General features: G+C 37.4%; 1 protein-coding gene across 5 annotated transcripts in view; it reads right to left on the reverse strand.

Moving 5' to 3' along the window:
- SiaT (Sialyltransferase) overlaps positions 1-20,338 on the reverse strand; it is a 92,279-nt gene that overhangs the window by 1,640 nt on the left and 70,301 nt on the right. The gene's annotated exons all lie outside the window — the stretch shown is intronic.

A 20,338-nucleotide genomic window follows, 5' to 3' on the forward strand; every position in this document is an offset into this window, starting at 1 on the left:
TACCACGAACAGTATTCCTGCCAAGATTACAAGGGCTGTTGATTTCGCCTTGTAGAACTTTTTCAATTTCTTCTACTTAATATGGTTGGTGTCACACCCATTTTACAAAGTTTTTTCTAAAGTTATATTTTGCGTCAATAAACCAATCAAATTACCATGTTTTATCCCTTTTTTCGTATTTGGTATAGAATTATGGTATTTTTTTCATTTTTCGTAATTTTCGATATCGAAAAATTGGGCGTGGTTATAGTCGGATTTCAGCCATTTTTTATACCAAGATAAAGTGAGTTCAGATAAGTACGTGGACTGAGTTTAGTAAAGATATATCGGTTTTTGCTCAAGTTATCGTGTTAACGGCCGAGCGGAAGGACAGACGGTGGACTGTGTATAAAAACTGGGCATTTTCACAGAAAACAGTTACCGTCATAGAATCTATGCCCCTACCAAATTTAAGAAGGATTGGTAAATTTTTGTTCGACATATGGCATTAAAAGTATTCTAGACAAACTAAATGAAAATGGGCGAAGCCACGCCCTTTTTAAAATTTCTTTTATTTTTGTATTTTATTGCATTATGTCATTACTGGAGTTGAATTTTGACTTAATTTACTTATATACAGTAAAGTTATTAAATTTTTTGTTAAAATTTGATTTTAAAAATTTTTTTCTTAAATTGGGCGTGTTCTTCATCCGATTTTGCTAATTTTTATTTAGCACATATATAGTAATAGTAGTAACGTTCCTGCCAAATTTCATCATGATATCTTCAACGACTGCCAAATTACAGCTTGCAAAACTTTTAAATTACCTTCTTGTAAAAGTGAGCGGTGCCACGCCCATTGTCCAAAATTTTACTAATTTTCTATTCTGCGTCATAAGGTCAACCCATCTACCAAGTTTCATCGCTTTATCCGCCTTTGGAAATGAAATATCGCATTTTTTCTGTTTTTTTCGAAATTTTCGATATCGAAAAAGTGGGCGTGGTTATAGTCCGATATCGTTCATTTTAAATAGCGATCTGAGATGAGTGCCCAGGAATCTACATACCAAATTTCATCAAGATGCCTCAAAATTTACTCAAGTTATTGTGTTAAGGGACGGACGGACGGACATGGCTCAATCAAATTTTTTTTCGATACTGATGATTTTGATATATGGAAGCCTATATCTATCTCGATTCCTTTATACCTGTACAACCAACCGTTATCCAATCAAAGTTAATATACTCTGTGAGTTCTGCTCAACTGAGTATAAAAATGTAAGGCGCGATAACCTTCGAAGAGAGCCGAGCTTATCTTCAAATTTGCGTCGTGCTCCTCTTCATTTTTCCTACAAATTGGCCGGACGGGACCTACATGTTTTATGCCGACTCCGAACGGCATCTGCAAGGCAGACGAGTTTTCACTGAGAGCTTTTCATGGCAGAAATACACCCGGAACGCTTCCCAAACACTGCCGAGGGGCGACCCCGATTAGAAAAATTTTCTTTTAATTGAAAAACCTTATTTCTAAAATTTTGATGTTGCTTTGCCCGGGCTGTGAGCCCAGGGCATACGGTGTGGTAGGCGGAGCACGCTACCATCACACCACGGTGGCCGCCAAGATTAACCTTTAATATCTCCAATAAGTCAGTAACCCTAGTGTTGTGAGTAGTTTGCTATTCTTGCTGAATACCTGAGCTCGATACCCTCTTCGATCCATTAGTTAATAGAAGTTTATCAAGGCTAGCACGTAAACTATGTCGAATTTTTTACCAGAAACATTATTCTTTATAGAAGAATTTGCAAAAAATTGTTTTTCATCATAAGACTTTATTTAAAATTATGTTTTTAGAGTTTATGGAACGTCCGCTCCCTGAATGGGATTGGTGCAGATGCCCGGCTGGTTGATGTCCTCGTCAAAGCAAAATCTGACATCACCGGCATCCAAGAACTGCGTTGGACGAAGCAAGGAAGAAAGAAGATCAAAAATTGTGACATCTACTGGAGTGGCCATACGAATAAGCGCAGTTTCGGCGTAGGATTCGTGGTGGGAGAGAGACTTCGTCGCCAAGTTCTGGCGTTCACGCCTGTGGACGAGCGTCTCGCCGCTATCCGAATAAAAGCAAATCTTTTTTTTTAATATATCATTCATCTGCGTCCATGCGCCGACAGAAGAGAAAGACGATGATGTAAAAGACACTTTTTATGAACAATTAGAACGCATATACGAGCACTGCCCCCGTCATGATATAAAAGTCGTGCTTGGCGACTTTAACGCCAGGGTGGGCAAAGAAGGTGTTTTTGGCCCTACAGTCGGAAAGTTCAGCCTACACAATGAAACTTCTCCTAACGGACTGAGGCTGATTGACTTTACCGGTGCTCGAAACAGGGTGCGAGGAGCTTGAGCTGCTAGCCACCAGGAATAACGCTCGAAAATTTTACCAAAAAATACGGCGACAGACGGAAGGTTTTAAGACCGGGGCAAAGTCCTGTAGGAACGAAAACGACGACCTTGTAACTGATGTCCAGAGTGTGCTTAGCTTATGGAGGGAACACTTCTCTTCTCTCCTAAATGGAGGCAGGGATTCACCGCGCAGAGATGAGGAAGCCGATGCCGCAATCGATGATGATGGAATATATGTCCCCCCGCCCAATTATGACGAAGTTAGAATAGCAGAACCAGATTAAAAGAACAAGGCTGTGGGCGCTGATGGATTGCCTGCGGAGCTATTCAAGTACGGCGGCGAGGAGTTGGTAAGGCGCATGCATCAGCTTCTTAGCAAAATATGGGTGGACGAGTGCATTCCCGACGATTGGAATCTAAGTGTTCTTTGCCCAGTCCACAAGAATGGGGATACTGCAAAATGCACCAACTATCGTGGAATCAGCCTTCTTAATATCGTATATAAGGTCCTTTCAATTGTATTGTGCGAAAGATTGAAGCCCACCGGGAACCGGCTGATTGGACCTTATCAGTGCGGCTTCAGACCTGGTAAATCTACCATCGACCAGATTTTCACAATGCGCCAAATCTTGGAAAAAACCCGTGAAAAAAGAATCGACACACGTCACCTCTTTGTCGACTTTAAAGCCGCCTTCGACAGCACGAAAAGGAGCTGCCTATATGCCGCTATGTCTGAATTTGGTTTCCCCGCAAAACTTATACAGCTGTGCAAAATCACGTTGAGCAACACCATCAGCTCAGACAGAATTGGGAAGGACCTCTCCGAGCCGTTCGAAACTAAACGAGGTTTCAGACAGGGTGACCCCCTATCGTTCGATTTCTTTAATTTGATGCTGGAGAAAATTATACTCGCTGCAGAACTTAACCGCACTGGAACAATATTCTATAAAAGCGTGCAATTACTGACATATGCTGATGACATTGATATCATCGGCCTAAACACCCGCGCTGTTAGTTCTGCTTACTCCAAACTGGAAAAAGAAGCGGTAAAGATGGGTTTGATGGTGAATGAGGACAAAACGAAGTACCTGCTGTCATCGAGCAAAGAGTCAGCGCATACGCGCCTTGGTAACTACGCTACTGTTGGCAGCCATAATTTCGAAATAGTAAAAGACTTCGTTTATTTGGGAACCAGCACCAACACTAGCAACAACATTAACACTGAAATCCAGCGAAGAATCAATCTTGCCAATAAATGCTACTTTGGACTAGGTAGGCAATTGAAAAGTAAAGTCCTCTCTTGGCGAACGAAAATCATACTCTGCAAGTCACTTATCGTACCCGTCCTGCTATATGGGGCAGAAGCATGGACCATGACAACAGCAGATGAAACGGCTTTGGGAGTGTTCGAGAGAAAAGTTCTTCGAAAGATTTATGGACCTCTACGCGTTGGCGATGGCGAGTACCGAAGAAGATTTAATGATGAGCTGTATGAGCTATACGCAGACATTATCATAGTCCAGCGAATTAAAACGCAGCGGCTGTGCTTGTCATGTTATGCGAAAGAAAGATGATGCTCCGGCCAAGAAAGTGTTTCTATCAGAACCCGCCTATGGAAGCAGAGGTAGAGGGCGGCCCCCACTCCGTTGGAAGGAACAGGTGGAAAACGATTTAAACTCCCTTGGTGTGACCAATTGGCGCCGGTTGGCGGAGCGAAGGAGCGACTGGCGCGCCTTGTTGGACGGCCATAACCGTTTAGACAGTTAAGCGCCAATCAAGTAAGTAAGTAAGTAATATTTAATATAGAATTAAAAAAATTATGCTTTTCCCTAGTTTCTTGGCTGAAAATTTGTATAATAAATAAATTGGACCGTTCAAGTTATCTGTTTGCATGCTGTTATGTATTTTGCTCTATTTTAAAGCCAAATAAACTAGACAGAAATAATTTCTAAACTGATAAACATGGGGACGTGGCTAGATCATACAAATTTTTTTTTATTTATATTATTACTTAAAACCAAAAATATATATTATTATCGTATATTACAAGTTTTAATAGTTTTTAATTAATCTGAATGAAATTTTGAGATTTAAATAGCACGACTTAATATAAATTTGTATGATAAACTTAACTATTATAATTTTTTTATCATACACTTTCGCTCGGCCCGGATGGCGAGAATAATTCCACAGCCAAAGCAAAAGAAACTCCAACTAACGATGGTCAGTCGTATATACCGGTATCATTCTGTTCTAATTCCCTATTTAAACGCATGTTTTCGGTTACCAGGTATCAGCATGGCTTTCGTAAAATGCATAGCTCTACCACTATCGGTGATAGTGGCATTTGCCCTGTTAAAAGGCTCACTCCTTCCCCCATTATCTAATTGGCCGGTACAATTTAGGAGTGAAAGTTCAAAATCTACGAGAATAAAACAGGGGTTGGCACCAGATGTATTTACTAATATTTTTTTTGCTGACGACTGCACTATAAAGGCAATATGCCCTGGTACCGCAAAAGATGTTAAATAGTTTCCAAAATTAATGATTATCTTCTCAGTATTTCTTGTGTATTTTCGTTCAATCTAGCCATGTAGCTGACCAAGCACAAGAACAATGTGTTCACTATGTGAAAGGATCAGATGATGCAAATATTAGACGTTAACGACGATGGCGTTACATTATCGACTGGTCAGTCTGAGGACTAACGTTCGACAGCAGTACTACCACCAAGCGAAATGCCTTATACATTTGATTTTAGTACAACGGCGCAACAAAATTCTCAGTTAGTCTCCCGCACCTTATAGGAAACGGATAAAGAATCGCTGCTAGCAACTTTTAAAGAAATTGGCCAACTGCTCATGTTCCAACTAGTCGCCAGTTTGGTCGCCTGACTTGAATAACATACATTGAAAATTTTGCAGAGCCGCCAAATGAATACTTCTTGGAGTTATCATGCATATTTATACTTAGCAGTTTGATCCAGATAAGCACAAGGAGCATATAAGCCTGACAAAGTAAGTGGGAAAATACGTTTTTCGGGTCGCGCCTGGTGAGCCCGTTATAAATATACGTAATCCACCTCTTGCATAAGCGGAAAATATACTATCCTTTTAGACACGAGTCACTCTGACCCAATACTGCAATAGGGTAAACTTACTAGTATGTCAATTTGTAGGATATTTGTGTTTATAATAACTTTTATGTCATCTGGTATAATGCTGGCTAGAGGCTGACCAGAGTGTCAAGTGGTATGACCCTAATGCATATACAAACTAGCAGACCTGTAAAGTACTGAGTACATACTTGTACTAGTACCAAATAAGTACAAGTACTCAAATACTTCAAATCTAAGTACAAAGTATAAATACTACAGTACTTGTACTACGAATCCAAAAGTACAAGTAGATATACCTACGAAATACTTGCAAGTACACGAAAGTACTTTTTCTGATAAAATATTTCAGTTTGATTCATAAATGGAAAATCAAAATGTACAACATCTGTTATAAAATGTTTATTGAATATGAGTAAAATTCATATTAGAAAGCAACAAGAAGTAAAACAACATATTAAATAAGTATAAATTGTACAACAGCTAACAATATTAAAGTAGTTTTGTGTTTGCCTCCATTAGTACTAGCTTTTCAAACGAAAAGTCCTTCATTGATTGCCTTTTAGGACTTTAAACAATGCCTGCTAAAGAAAATAAACGCTCTACTGGGGCGGAGGAAGCTAAGGGCGTATTCATTTTGAGTGATAGGTCCTTCATAAGAGGATAACTCTGAAGCATATTGAAATCTGTTGATGTATCATTAAGATACCTGTAAAATTCTTCTCCAATCATTTTGTCAAAGTTAGGTGATCGTAAGGGTGCTGGTTGATCATGGCCTATTTTTTCGAATAGCTCATATATTTTAAAAAATTTAAGGTTAATAAAGATATCGTTTCCATAAATGCATACAAAGGTGAAGAATATGGTATTAATACCTGGTGTTTTAGAGTCAAAAAATAAACCATTTCTTTTTGCATCGGTCGGCCCGGGATTTCCAAATTCGACTCCATGTGTGTTCTTGCGTGGCGAGTTGGTTCAGTGATAACAATTTTGTACATATCTGCGGTGGACATTGATAAAGCTTGTAAGGCTTTATACCATCTGAGCTTTATGCTAGGGCATAAAAAATGCCGCAACAACGGCGTCATAATTTTTTTCAGATAGCTTACAGTATAGGGACGAATATTAGCATCACTATTTGATACTCACATCCCTAAGGTTATTAAATAAAGGCACAACAACAATAAAGCAAGCTGCCACTCCTGTATACGTAAACAAATCAATCATCATTTACTGACATACATACAAGGCAATGGAACGCACAAAAACATGTAATCAGCAGCCGAAATAGGACTCACATATACACACGCATATGGTTAAAAACTACAGGTATACCTGTATATGGCTGGTAACCAAGCACGAAGTTCGAGAAATTACTAGACCTTAGTAGAAATATGCGAATGAAGCAACGGGGAGTATAAAAGCAGAGCAAGCTGAGTGGTAAGCAATCAGTTTTGGGTTAAGCTCGCTATTGGTTGTGAAGTATAAGTTTTATTGTGAAGTACTTTCAAAGTAGTCTAATAAAGACCCTTTTGCATTATTGAATATTGGAGTTATTTATTCAACACTTTAGCGATTCGAACGTTAGCAGAAGGTTTCCAATAAGCGGAATTCCCCGAAATTCGTTACAATTGGTGTCAGAAAAGGAATTGTTGAATAAACTCCAGAGTTGCAGAGTATAACAAGGACACGGCAAAGTGGAGTGAATTGAAGATCCAGCAACTGAAGAAGGAGTTGGAGAGCCGTGGATTGAATACAACCGGCAATAAACTCAAGCTTCAGGCACGACTAAGGCAAGCTATGGAATTGGAAGGAATAGACGTTGATGAACACACTTTTTATCCTGATGTGGAAGAGTCATCGACTAAAATCGAGGAGAAGATACAGACTCCGAATTCATTGGTAAGTGTTGCTAGCAGTGTTGAAGCATGGTGCATTTTGGTGCAGTTAGGAACGCCCGTACAAGGTTGTGAAGAGGATCAGTGATGCCATCTACCGCAAATAAAACATTGGGAAACCACAAAATAGAAGGGTGGTTCATTTGGAGAGGCTAGCAGCGTTTAGATCGAGAGATTTGTCTGATCGGGACGATCGGACTTAGGTGGAGGGCAGTGTGACGAATATTAGCATCACTAATTGATACTCAAATCACTAAGGTTATTAAATAGAGACACAGCAACACTAAAGGAAGCTGCCACTCTTGTGTACGTAAACAAATGAATCATTTACTCACATATATACAAGGCACGGTTGCTACACCATGTTTTCATTTGGGACCAAAATTCGCGGAAAGAAAGGACCAAATCTCAAACAAAAGGACCAAACTTTTGTTTTATTTTATTGGTATATAAGGAGGTCGTATTCGTTGTAAAACACAAAACTTTAGGATGTCTCCATGGTTTCCTATATAAAATTTTACTGGACATAATAAATACCTTGCTTAAATTCAAGGAACAAACAAAAATAAAATGTAGTTCATGGTATTATATTTTCACATTTCTAGAATAGGTGTATGTCGTTCACCAACCTAACGTTGTGAACCTAAATTTGCTCACAAAGCTTTTAGTTCCAGCATTACCTTGTTGGTTGCAATGAAATAAAATGTATAGCGCAGTTAAGTTTTAGTACGGAAGGGTTCATAAATTTGCGTTCTGGTCGAACTATGTGGAAAACTCAGTAGAGCATAAATGAAACTAAGCAATTTTGTTAGTTCTATTTCTATAGATGCCTACTTTTTCTCTAAACGTTTAAACTTTATATCATAGCCTATATTCAGTAAGTGTGAGTTTTGATACCTGGCATCAGGGGTTAATGCCAGCACCTACGGGGATAACTTTACACAAAATATTTCTTCCAAAATCAAATCTCTTTTGCATTTGCTTCAAAAGCTGAATGTAAAAATAAAATTTTTTAATCGCATTCGTTGTACATCAATAAAGTTATCGCCTTCAAGAAGTATTACTGCCTTACAGTTAAAATATTTCTTGTGCTGGGTGAAAAAGATTTAAATATCGACGTGCCTTCACAAACTCTCAATAGCTCTCGGTAGGCTTGAATTAAGTAAGTGGCAAGTACACTTAATATAAAATAAATTAGTTTCATTATTTTACTTAGTTTTCAATTCATTAAACTCCATGCTTCATCAGTTGCAAGCCTTGTCAAATTACTTAGAGGCGCACGTGCATTTGAAATACATACTTTTAGCTCTACTAGTGACAAAAATCTTTCACTAAGTGTTTAATAACCGATGGATATATCTAGTCATTATTATTATAAATATTAAACAAGAGTTTTTTTATAAGTCGGCTATTTCATCAACAATTAACGACAGTGTGTTTGCCAATACTTTTCTTTTTAATGCCTCGCCTAAATTATTTCCTTGGTGAAATGTCACTGTTTTCGTGCATTCTTATAGACTGAGAATTTTTTGTGGTGAGAAATCCATTCAAGTAAATTCAAAATTATATGTGGGTTAACGAATGTGCTGCAAATTTTTTGGGCAATATTGTGAATTTTTACCTGAGTGAAAGAGAAAGAAAAGTACCAAAATCGTGGCAACTGCCTAAAAAGGACCAAAATTGAAGAAAATGGGCCAGTGGACCAAATGGGGTTGGAAGGGACCATTTTTGGTCCAAATGGACTCAAAGTGGCAACCGTGATACAAGGCAACGGAGAGATACGCACAAACGCATGTAATCATCAGCCCATATAATACTCGCATATACACACGCATATGGTTACAAACTACCTACAAGTATACCAAGATATGGCTGGTAACCAAACATGAAGTTCGAGAAATTACTAGACCTTAGTAGAAATATGGAATGAAGCTCAGGAGAGTATAAAAGCTGAGTAGTAAGCATTCAGTTTTGATTTAAGCACGCTATTGGCATAAGTGTTATTGTGAAGTACTTTCAAAGTAGTCTAATAAAGACCATTTTGCATTATAGAATATTGGAGTTATTTATTCAACAGTTTAACGATTCGAACGTTAGCAGAGGGTTTCAAATAAGCGGAATTTCACTAAATTCGTCACAGTATGATTCAAATCGTAAAACTAATTTGTGCTCCAACTTTTCGCCACTTCCTTTAAATAAATGAGGTTTTTGCCTAACTTGATTTCTTTGAGTTTTGTTAATAGTGTATTTTAACTTTGTGGTTAATTATTGAGCTCAAGGCCGCAAAGATAAATAAAACACCATATATTTTGTGGTATTATAAATTATATAATTGATCGATATTTCAGTTTCAATCTGAAACTATCCTCAGGAACAAATGAATGTACTACATCGCCGAGGTACAAATGATTTACGACGATTGGACAAGTCGATCAAGTTCATTTGTTCCTGAGGATGGTTTCAGATTGAAACAAAATATAGACCAATTATATAAATTATAATACCGCAAAATATATGGTGTTTTTTTATCCTTGCGACCTTGAGCTCAATAATTAACCAATAAATTGATTTTTTTAAATTTTACACAAAGTGTCACAAGCGAAGGAAGAAGATAACCATATAACATATTATCTTCTCTTTGTAAAAAATCGAATGTTTCAGCAAAAGGAGACATTACTTCTTTATATTCTTCCAAATACTATACATCTGTAGCAGACAAACTGCCTTTTTTCCTATATCTAGCTTCTCAAAAAGTTCCTTTAATTTATTTTTGTGATCTTACAGCCGGCATACAGAATCGTATGTTGAGTTCCACTTTGTTACCACAGGTGTAACTAGAGATGATCCTAATGTTTCTACTATTATTTCTGATGTCTTAGGACAGTACGATTTTTTCCATAAAATACTGCATTTTCTGAAAATCTTTCAATGAAAACTTAAGTTTAAAAACGATTTGAAACTATATCTTTGAATCATTTGTACCTGCTTATGCCTGCTTAATATTGCACGCTCCTCTGATAGAGTTTTAATAAAATCAGTAGTGGTAATTAAGTTCAGTGTGTAACTGGCACACCTTATATGTTTCGGTAAGGCTACAATATTTTCTATTGACGAATTATCACTACTACCGTCCGTGTCATCATCAGAGTCATCAAAATCGTCCTAGTTACACATGCCAAACTCTTTGAAAGCCTTTACAAATTTCGACCCATTGTCTGTGACGGTTCCCAGAATTTTTGATGATACCAGACCGAGATTATTATTTATATCTGCTATCATTTCATGTATGCGTATTAGGGTGGCCACAAAAAAATAAATTTTAGATTTTCCGCTGGGGCACCCCCATAAAAAATGCCAATAGATTAGAAAATTACACATACAAAGTTTCAGGCCAATCCGATAATGTTAACACGTGCCTCATTGAGGTCAAAGTTAGGAAAAACAGCGATCTTTCAGAAAAATTTTTTTGCGTTTCGTCAGTAAAAGTGGAGCCACATATGCCAGGAATTTGATTCGTACACCATTCGATAGGTAATTTTATTTGTATTGATTTTGATCTTAATAATATTTTTATAAAACGGTTATTTTTAGCAGAATTTAGCATATATCACATCAGGTCATAGTGGATATCCCTAATTTTTAATTTCCATGCAAACGTGTATGGACACTAGAATATTCAATGGCATGCGAGTCAAGCTCCTGGCATAAATAGTTTCACTTTTACTGACGAAATACTAAATTTTTTTCTGAAAAATCCCTGTTTTTCCCAAATTTGACCTCATTGAGGCACCTTTTAACATTATCGGATTGGCCTCAAACTTTGCAATAATCATTTTCTGATCTATTAGCATATTTTAGGAGGGTGCCCCGAAAGATAGAAAAAATATTAAAATTCACCATATACCTTGTAACCAACCAAATGCGTAGGTAGTTGAGCACCCCAGAAAACCTTTTACACGCTAGTGCTACCGAATCCCTGTTAAATTTGTTATCCAGCCAATAGCTAGTGTGCCAGAAGAAACTTTTATGCTTTGAAGACCATATATCGGCCGTCGTACAAAAGTACTTATTTGTCGATATGAGCTCTTTTATTATACCAAACATTTTTGTAAATCGTTCGTCTGGTTTGGTTATTAATTTTGGGCGACTCATCACCTTTAGCGACATTCCTTTAAACAATTTTCGGAAGGATTCCCTCTCTGCGGTTGAGAGTGGTGATGCCGTGTCAATGATATAGCTCATCACTTTTCGTAAAAGCTTTTCCCACCCAATGAAGTTGTTGTACGGCTTGAGTGCTTATCCCCGCATGCTTCTCCGGGTGTTTTATACGCAGGTGTTTTATGAAGTTCGAAGTAAGATTTTTATTATCTTTTAGGCGTACATCACAATATAAACATTTCGCGCTTATCGTGCCTGACATGAGCTTATCATCAATAATCTGTGTTAAGACTTCGGTTAAAGTGTGCAAGACTGCAAATATTATATTCCACTTCTTTAAAATCATAAAAAAACTGCAGAACTCTATTTTGTAACGACGGGTCAAATTTCAACTTTTTGCCGGATACCTTTCAGATTCACTAGTTCTAGTTAAAAATTTGCTTGTCTGTGGAGAATAACCCGGGTCGCGGACTGAATCATCCGAATCAAAATCCAAGGACAAGTTTTGTGAAGAAATCATTTTGTGTTAAATTATGTACATACATTTATTTCTGAATGTCTTTTGGAAATAAAGAAATATAAATTTATTTTGAAGGAAAGCTATATATTGGGTAACCTGATAAAAATTGCAGATTGTACAACAATTACAGGTAGTTTGTGCATGAGTATGTATTATTATCAGAAAGTGGACCTAATAAAAGGTCATAGCCTTTGGGTTTTAATTCGGATGCTTCCGTAAGTGACAAAGCAAGTTATTGCTCAGAACTAATTAATCTAAAAGATATCATGCAAACAAATTTCGACTTCATCCTTCGACAAAAAATGGAGTCCGGCAGTTGTTTTTATGATTACAACAATGGCATCAATTGCAAGGCGAACAGCAGGGTATTCATATGACTACCTTTACACTGGTATGAATGTTGGAGATTCGAGTTCAATATTTAGCTCCCGAGAAGCTAGCTGATGACGAAGTGAAATTCAGAAACATGTCCTAGTAACAATCGCCGTTTGTGAACTTTGCAATTTCTCTCTAATTATCAATAACAAAAACCATTGTATAAAGCAATTTGAGCCAGTCTCACTAATTACATACATATGATTACATTGATAAAGTAACAGTGGATACTGTAAAAATCCAAACTAATGTGACTAAACTTTTAAGTGCGCCTAAAAATGCAACACCATTAGGTTAAACAGAATATATAATTATATCTACCTACACATGGTGAATAAAATGAACTACAACAAAGGCAACACTTAGAGATAGATTGCAAGGCGAACAGCGGGGCATTCATATGGCTGAGTGGTTAAGGGCATCTGCCTTTACACTGGTATGAATGTTGGAGATTCGGGTTCAATATTCAGCTCCCGAGAAGCTAGCTGATGAAGAAGTGATATTCAGAAACATGTCCTAGTAATAATCGCCGTTTGTGAACTTTGCAATTTCTCTCTAATTATCAATAACAAAAACCATTGTATAAAGCAATTTGAGCCGGTCTCGCTAATTACATACATATGATTACATTGATAAGGTAACAGTGGATACTGTAAAAATCCAAACTAATGTTAAAAAATAAAATTAATGTAAGGCGTGCTAACCTCCGAAGAGATCTAAGGCCGAGCTTCTCTTCCAATTTGCGTCGTGCTCCTCTTGATTTTCCCTACAAATTGGCCGGACGGGACCTAGATGTTTTATGCCGACTCCGAATGGCATCTGCAAGGCAGATGAGTTTTCCCTGAGAACTTTTCATGACAGAAATACACTCGGAAAATTTTCTTCTAATTGAAAAATCTTATTTCTATAATTTTGATGTTGCTTTGCCCGGGGTGTGAACCCAGGGCATACGGTGTGGTAGGCGGAGCACGCTACCATCACACCACGGTGGCCGCCAAACTAATGTTAATAAGCTTTTGAGCGCGCCTAAAAATTCAACACCACATATGATTACATTGCTAAGGTAACAGTGGATACTGTAAACATCCAAACTAATGTTACTAAACTTTTAAGCGCGCCTAAAAATTCAACACCATTAGGTTAAACAGAATATAGAATTATATCTACCTACACATGGTGAATAAAATGAACTACACTTAGAGATAGATTGCAAGGCGAACAGCGGGGCATTCATATGGCTGAGTGGTTAATTAAGGGCATATGCCTTTACACTGGTATGAATGTTGTAGATTAGAGTTCAATATTCAGCTCCCGAGAAGCTAGCTGATGAAGAAGTGAAATTCAGAAACATGTCCGAGTAACAATCGCCTTTTGTGAAATTTGCAATTTCTCTCCAATTATCAATAACATATATTTGTGGTTGCCAGATGTCCCCACTTTCGGGGATTTGTCCCCGATTTCGACGATTTGTCCCAGCGTCCCCGCTTATACTCTAAATGTCCCCGCTTCTACGATTTACCAGCACTCATGTAATAATTATGTGCTTTTGTTGCTGACAACACGAATACGAATTCGGAGGAGTCAATCGCAATGGAAACAAGTAAGGAAGGCTAAGTTCGGGTGTAACCGAACATTACATACTCAGTTGAGAGCTATGGAAACAAAATAAGGGAAAATCACCATGTAGGAAAATGAACCTAGGGTAACCCTGGAATGTGTTGTTTGTATGGGTATGAAAAGAAAGGTGTTAATGAGTTTTTTAAAAGGGCGTTGGCCTCAGTTCTATAAGTGGGCGCCTTCTCGAGATATCGCCATAAAGGTGGACCAGGGGTGACTCTAGAATTTGTTTGTACGATATGGGTATCAAATGAAAGGTGTTAATGAGTATTTTAAAAGGGAGTGGGCATTATTTCTATAGGCGAACGGCTTTTCGAGATATCGCCATAAAGGTGGACCAGGGGTGACTCTAGAATTTATTTGTACGATATGGGTATCAAATGAAAGGTGTTAATGAGTATTTTAAAGGGGGGTGGGCCTTAGTTTTATAGGTGGACGCCTTTTCGAGATATCACCATAAAGGTGGACCAGGGGTCACACTAGAATTTGTTTGTACGATATGGGTATCAAATGAAAGGTGTTAATGAGTATTTTAAAAGGGAGTCGGCCTTAGTTCTATAGGTGGACGCATTTTCGAAATATCGCCATAAAGGTGGACCAGGGGTGACTCTAGAATTTGTTTGTACGACATGGGTATCAAATGAAAGGTGTTAATGAGTATTTTAAAAGGGAGTGGGCCTTAGCTCTATAGGTGGACGCCTTTTCGGGATATCTTTATAAAGGTGGACCAGGGGTGACTCTAGAATGCGTTTGTACAATATAGGTGTCAAATGAAAGTTGTTAGTTCTATGGGTGCACGCCTTTTCGAGATATTGCCATAAAGGTGGACCAGGGGTGACTCTAGAATTTGGTTGTACGATATGGGTATCAAATGAAAGGTGTTATTGAGTATTTTAAAAGGGAGTTGGCCTTAGTTTTATAGGTGGACGCCTTTTCGAGATATCGCCATAAAGGTGGACCAGGGATGACTCTAGAATGCGTTTATACAATATGGGTATCAAACGAAAGGTGTTAATGAGTATTTTAAAAGGTTCTATGGGTGGACGGCTTTTCGAAATATCGATATAAAGGTGGACCAGGGGTGACTCTAGAATTTGTTTGTAGGATATGGGTATCAAATAAAAGGTGTTAATGAGTATTTTAAAAGGGAGTGGGCCTTAGTTCTATAGGTGGACGCCTTTTCGAGATATCGCCATAAAGGTGGACCAGGGGTGACTCTAGAATTTGTTTACGATATGGGTATCAAATGAAAGGTGTTAATGAGTATTTTAAAAGGGAGTGGGCGTTAGTTCTATAGATGGACGCCTTTTCGGGATATCGTTATAAAGGTGGACCAGGGGTGACTCTGCAATGTGTTTGTATAATAAGGGTGTCAAATTAAAGGTATTAATAAGAATTTTAAAAGGGAGTTGTGGTAGTTGTATATGTGAAGGAGTTTTCGAGATTTCGACCAAAATGTGGACCAGGGTGACCCAGAACATCATCTGTCGGGTACCGCTAATTTAATTATATATGTAATACCACGAACAGTATTCCTGCCATGATTCCAAGGGCTTTCGATTTCGCCCTGCAGAACTTTTTCATTTTCTTCTACTTAATAATGGTAGGTGTCACACCCATTTTACAAAGTTTTTTTCTAAAGTTATATTTTGCGTCAATAAACCAATGCAATTACCATGTTTCATCCCTTTTTTCGTATTTGGTATATAATTATGGCATTTTTTTCATTTTTCGTAATTTGCGAAATCGAAAAAGTGGGCGTGGTCATAGTCGGATTTCGGTCATTTTTTATACGAATACAAAGTGTGTTCAGATAATTATGTGAACTGAGTTTAGTAAAGATATATCGATTTTTGCTCAAGTTATCGTGTTAACGGCCGAGCGGAAGGACAGACGATCTACTGTGTATAAAAAATGGGCGTGACTTCAACCGATTTCGCCCTTTTTCACAGAAAACAGTTATCGTCCTAGAATCTACCTGAATTTCACAAGGATTGGTGAATATTTGTTCGACTTATGGAATTAAATGTATCCTAGACAAATCAAATGAAAAAGAGCGGAGCCCCGCCCATTTTGAAATTTTCTTTTTTTTTTTGTATTTTGATGCACCATATCATTACTGGAGTTGAATGTTGACATAATTTACTTATATACTGTAACGATATTAAATTTTTTGTAAAAATTTTACTTAAAAAAAAATTTTTTTTTTAAGTGGGCATGGTCGTTCTCCGCTTTTGCTAATTTTTATTAAGCATACATATAGTAATACGTTGCTGCCAAATTTCATCATGATATCTTCAACGACTGCCAAATTACAGCTTGCAAAAATTACCTTCTTTTAAAAGTGGGCGGTGCCACGCCCATTGTCCAAAATTTTACTTATTTTCAATTCTGCGTCTTAAGTTCAACCCACCTACCAAGTTTCATCGCTTTATCCGTCTTTGGTAATGAATTATCGCACTTTTTCGATATTTCGAAATTTTCGATACCGAAAAAATGGGCGTGGTTATAGTCCGATATCGTTCATTTTAAATAGCGATCTGGGATTAGTGCCGAGGAACCTACATACCAAATTTCGTCAAGATACCTCAAAATTTACTCAAGTTATCGTGTTAACGGACGGACGGACGGACGGACATGGCTCAATCAAATTTTTTTTCGATACTGATGATTTTGATATATGGAAGTCTATATCCATCTCGATTCGTTTATACCTGTACAACCAACCGTTATCCAATCAAAGTTAATATACTCTGTGAGCTCTGCTCAACTGAGTATAAAATTAACATCTTTCACAGACTACAAAATCTCAATGCTGAATTGATTGGGATCGGATGTTCCGCACATATTATACACAATTCGGCCCCTCATGGATTGGAGCAATTTGTTCTATTTCATATAAATTGTTTTTACGAATTCGTTGAGACAGATTATAAAAATCTGCTTTTATCTCAAAACAAACCACCTGCAATGATTGAGCGTTTTTTAATAATTACCCCAGCGAAAGTTATCTATTATTTGTCCATTCATTTATGGCTTTGTTCCATTCAAAAATCGCTTCTATTGAAAAAAAAAGACAATAGCATTTTAGATATAGTCATATAGACAAAAATCGAATTTTATTCCATTAGCTGCAAGGACGAATTTGGCACAATTAAGAAAAGATGGGAAAAGAAAGATGGTGAAACATTAGAATATATGAAACTTTGGACGCCAGGATTTTCGGAATTCAGAGTTTTCAAATGGTTGGATTTCAAAACAGATCAAAACTTGCAATATAGTGAAGTAGAACCATGCCTCTTTTATTTGCTTGAAAAAAAACTGCCCATCAATGATTCTTTGTTACATGATCAAATAGTAAATTTGAGAAAATTTTTGGAATCCAAGGCCGATGAGCACGACTTTTTTGCACAAAAATCTGCAAGCGCCAAAATGGCTGCGTTTTGTTCAGCTAATAAAGATCTCGAAGGATAATCGGAAGTGCTCAAAATTGCTTAACTTTTCTATTCGATACCATGTCACAATGCGAACTGTGAAAGAATTTTCTCCTTAATGAGCTCGCAATGGACAAAAGAAAGAAATCGTTTGACTGTTGAAAATGTTGGGCACATCTTTCGAGTGAAGTTTAATTTTTCAGATTTTACACCTCTCGAATTCCAAAAAATTTTAACCCTTCCTGAAAATGCTGAACTTTTGAAAAAATCAACAATTCCCAGAAATATGTCGGGAAGTGCTGACAGGAAAAGAGCACCAGATTCTTGAAATTAGAAGTAAGAAAAAAGAATGTATAAATAATCATCTGTAATAAACAACATGTTTATGCGAATTGCTAAATTATTTACAATATTCCCCTACCCTTTATAAATATTTTTGCAGTTGCCTGGGTGCAATTGCCCGTCATCGACTGCGTTTAGAAAGTTAAACTTGGTCAAACTTTTTACTATTGAAATTTGATTACCTTTTTTGTTGGAAGTGTCCCCGATTCATGTCTCGGCTAGCTTATTCGCCTATTTATAATTATATTTTAAAGCTTATTCACTTTTTTTCCACCACGAGGCGACAACTGAGACGATTTGACAGAAAATGAAAATTTACAGTTACCTGAAGCAAAATACGATAATAAGTCACCGAAATTTAGACAATGTTGTGTGAAATTACAAAGCATGTATAGTTTTGCACACTTCTTGCGTAAAACTACGTACTTATCGGGTGTAAATCAAAATATTACACGTTTTCTTATAGTAATATCATCCATTTTTTTATTTTCAACATGAATACGTACAAAAAATGTGCATTTTTACACCAAAAAATTATTTCTACAGGAAGTTACCCCCATTTTAATCTTAATTTCATACAAAAGTTTTAGAGTGCAACTAGTCGACTGTAGGGAGGGTTAGGTTAGACTAAACTGGCTGGTCTGTAAGGACATCACATATAATGAATGAGTCCATAATATTACTCAGTCCATAATGTTTGCTCAACGACTAAATTGAAACTGAAACCCCTAACAGTAACCAGGTCCTATGTTATAAAATAATTCCGTCCTCTTGGCAAGTACTTCAACATTTGTGTTACCCTTGCGAGCGCAGGGCACGAGCGCAAAACGTACCCGATCGTTTCCTCCTCCAACCCGCATTTCCTACTAGAGATATATGCCGCAGCCGATTTTCGTGGTTTTTCGCGCGTTATTATATTTTCTTCTAATTAAAGACCGTCTAGGCCGTTTATTGTTCGTGCCGAAAGTTGGGCCGAAATGGGTATCAACGGATGCGCATCACCAGTTATAAGAATCCAATTGCATTTAACTCTTTCTAACCGTTCAGAAGTTATTTAAAAAAACAGGCGTTTTCAGTGCCAGCTCAACAGGGATTTTGCATCACCAAACTCATCAAATGATTAAAACAAAACACTTAAAGAACAATTATATAATAACAAATGCTCACTAAATGACCCTGTTCGACATGAGTTTCAACTGGTCCTAAAATTATTAAAAATTCAAGTTATCCAAAAAGGGTGTAGATTTTTTCAAATTGCCAAAAGAATAAGAGATGCAAAGTTATTTTGTAAGTTTCAGGGGTTTAAATACTCCCTTTCAATGATTCTCATCTCATACTTAAGTTGAAGATATATGAACGTATGAAAAAGGTTGGAAAAATCGCTTTGCCTTATAATCAAACCTCTGTTGTGCTAAGCTATAAAATAAAATCTGAACTGTTAATTTTATTTGGATTTTCACACTTCAGAATTCCAAATCCAAGTATCCAAGTTTGACATTTCTTAAAGTTGGCGGCCATATCCCCAACTAAGCCCTTGGATTGAATCACAAGTTTAAATATCAGCTACACGCTACGTCTCCTATTAAAAAAGTGAATACGTAGGCACATATATTTACCAGGTGAGGTTTTGTCTTTCCTAAGGAGACTGAAAGTGGTAAAGCAAAAGCAAGATAGTCGAACAAATGACCGGATGTGCTTCTACTCTAACGTATTGGACAGTCTAAATAATCGGAAAACTGGAGCTACGAGGTGATACAATATGAAATTTTATATTATAAGGCCGGAAAACAACAGTTATGACTGGAGCATATAACCTTAACATATTTCAACTCAAATGCGGCCTACTTTCATTCTAAAACATCGTTTTGGTTTAACGAAGGCTATTGAAATCAATGTTTCGAACACAAACGTCTGCAAATTTTGGCCAACATTTTAGAAATTGTATCCAGAGTAAAATTGAAATTATGTAGATGCGCAGAGCATTGTACGATTTTCCTCCATGAGTTACGCAATGACATCCACTTATACAGCTATCCATTTCGAGGGCGTTTCAAGATGTTTTTCTGGTGAAACTCGGCAGCGCAGCGCGACAAAAATATTCGTCGGAAAGTCAGGGGAGCTACACCTAGAGCTGCTAGGAAAGTGACGTCGACGAAAGTATGCGTTCAAAGTCGCAGTCCTATCTTCGGTGCTTTCTATGGTGTGCGAGTCAAGAGGCGTGGTAGCGACTGGTAGTCGGGATTGCTACTGTTGGCACTTCGGAAATTGTAGCTCTTTAAAAGTGCCGAAGTCGGTCCTTGGCGCGATCAACAATAGGCCAGCATTGATCCTAATCGTTAAAACGGACACGAGCATTATGACTATTAATAGACCATTAATAGCGGCCGTAATTTGCCTTTGTCCGTGACCAGTAAAGAGCTACAAATGATTTAATGGAATCGTGTAGACAACGAGTATAAGGGGTGAAACCACGATTTATACGGGATATAGTGTTAA

The sequence above is a fragment of the Eurosta solidaginis genome, chromosome 3, assembly GCF_040869045.1.
Source record: "Eurosta solidaginis isolate ZX-2024a chromosome 3, ASM4086904v1, whole genome shotgun sequence".
Classification (NCBI taxonomy): Eukaryota; Metazoa; Arthropoda; class Insecta; order Diptera; family Tephritidae; genus Eurosta; species Eurosta solidaginis.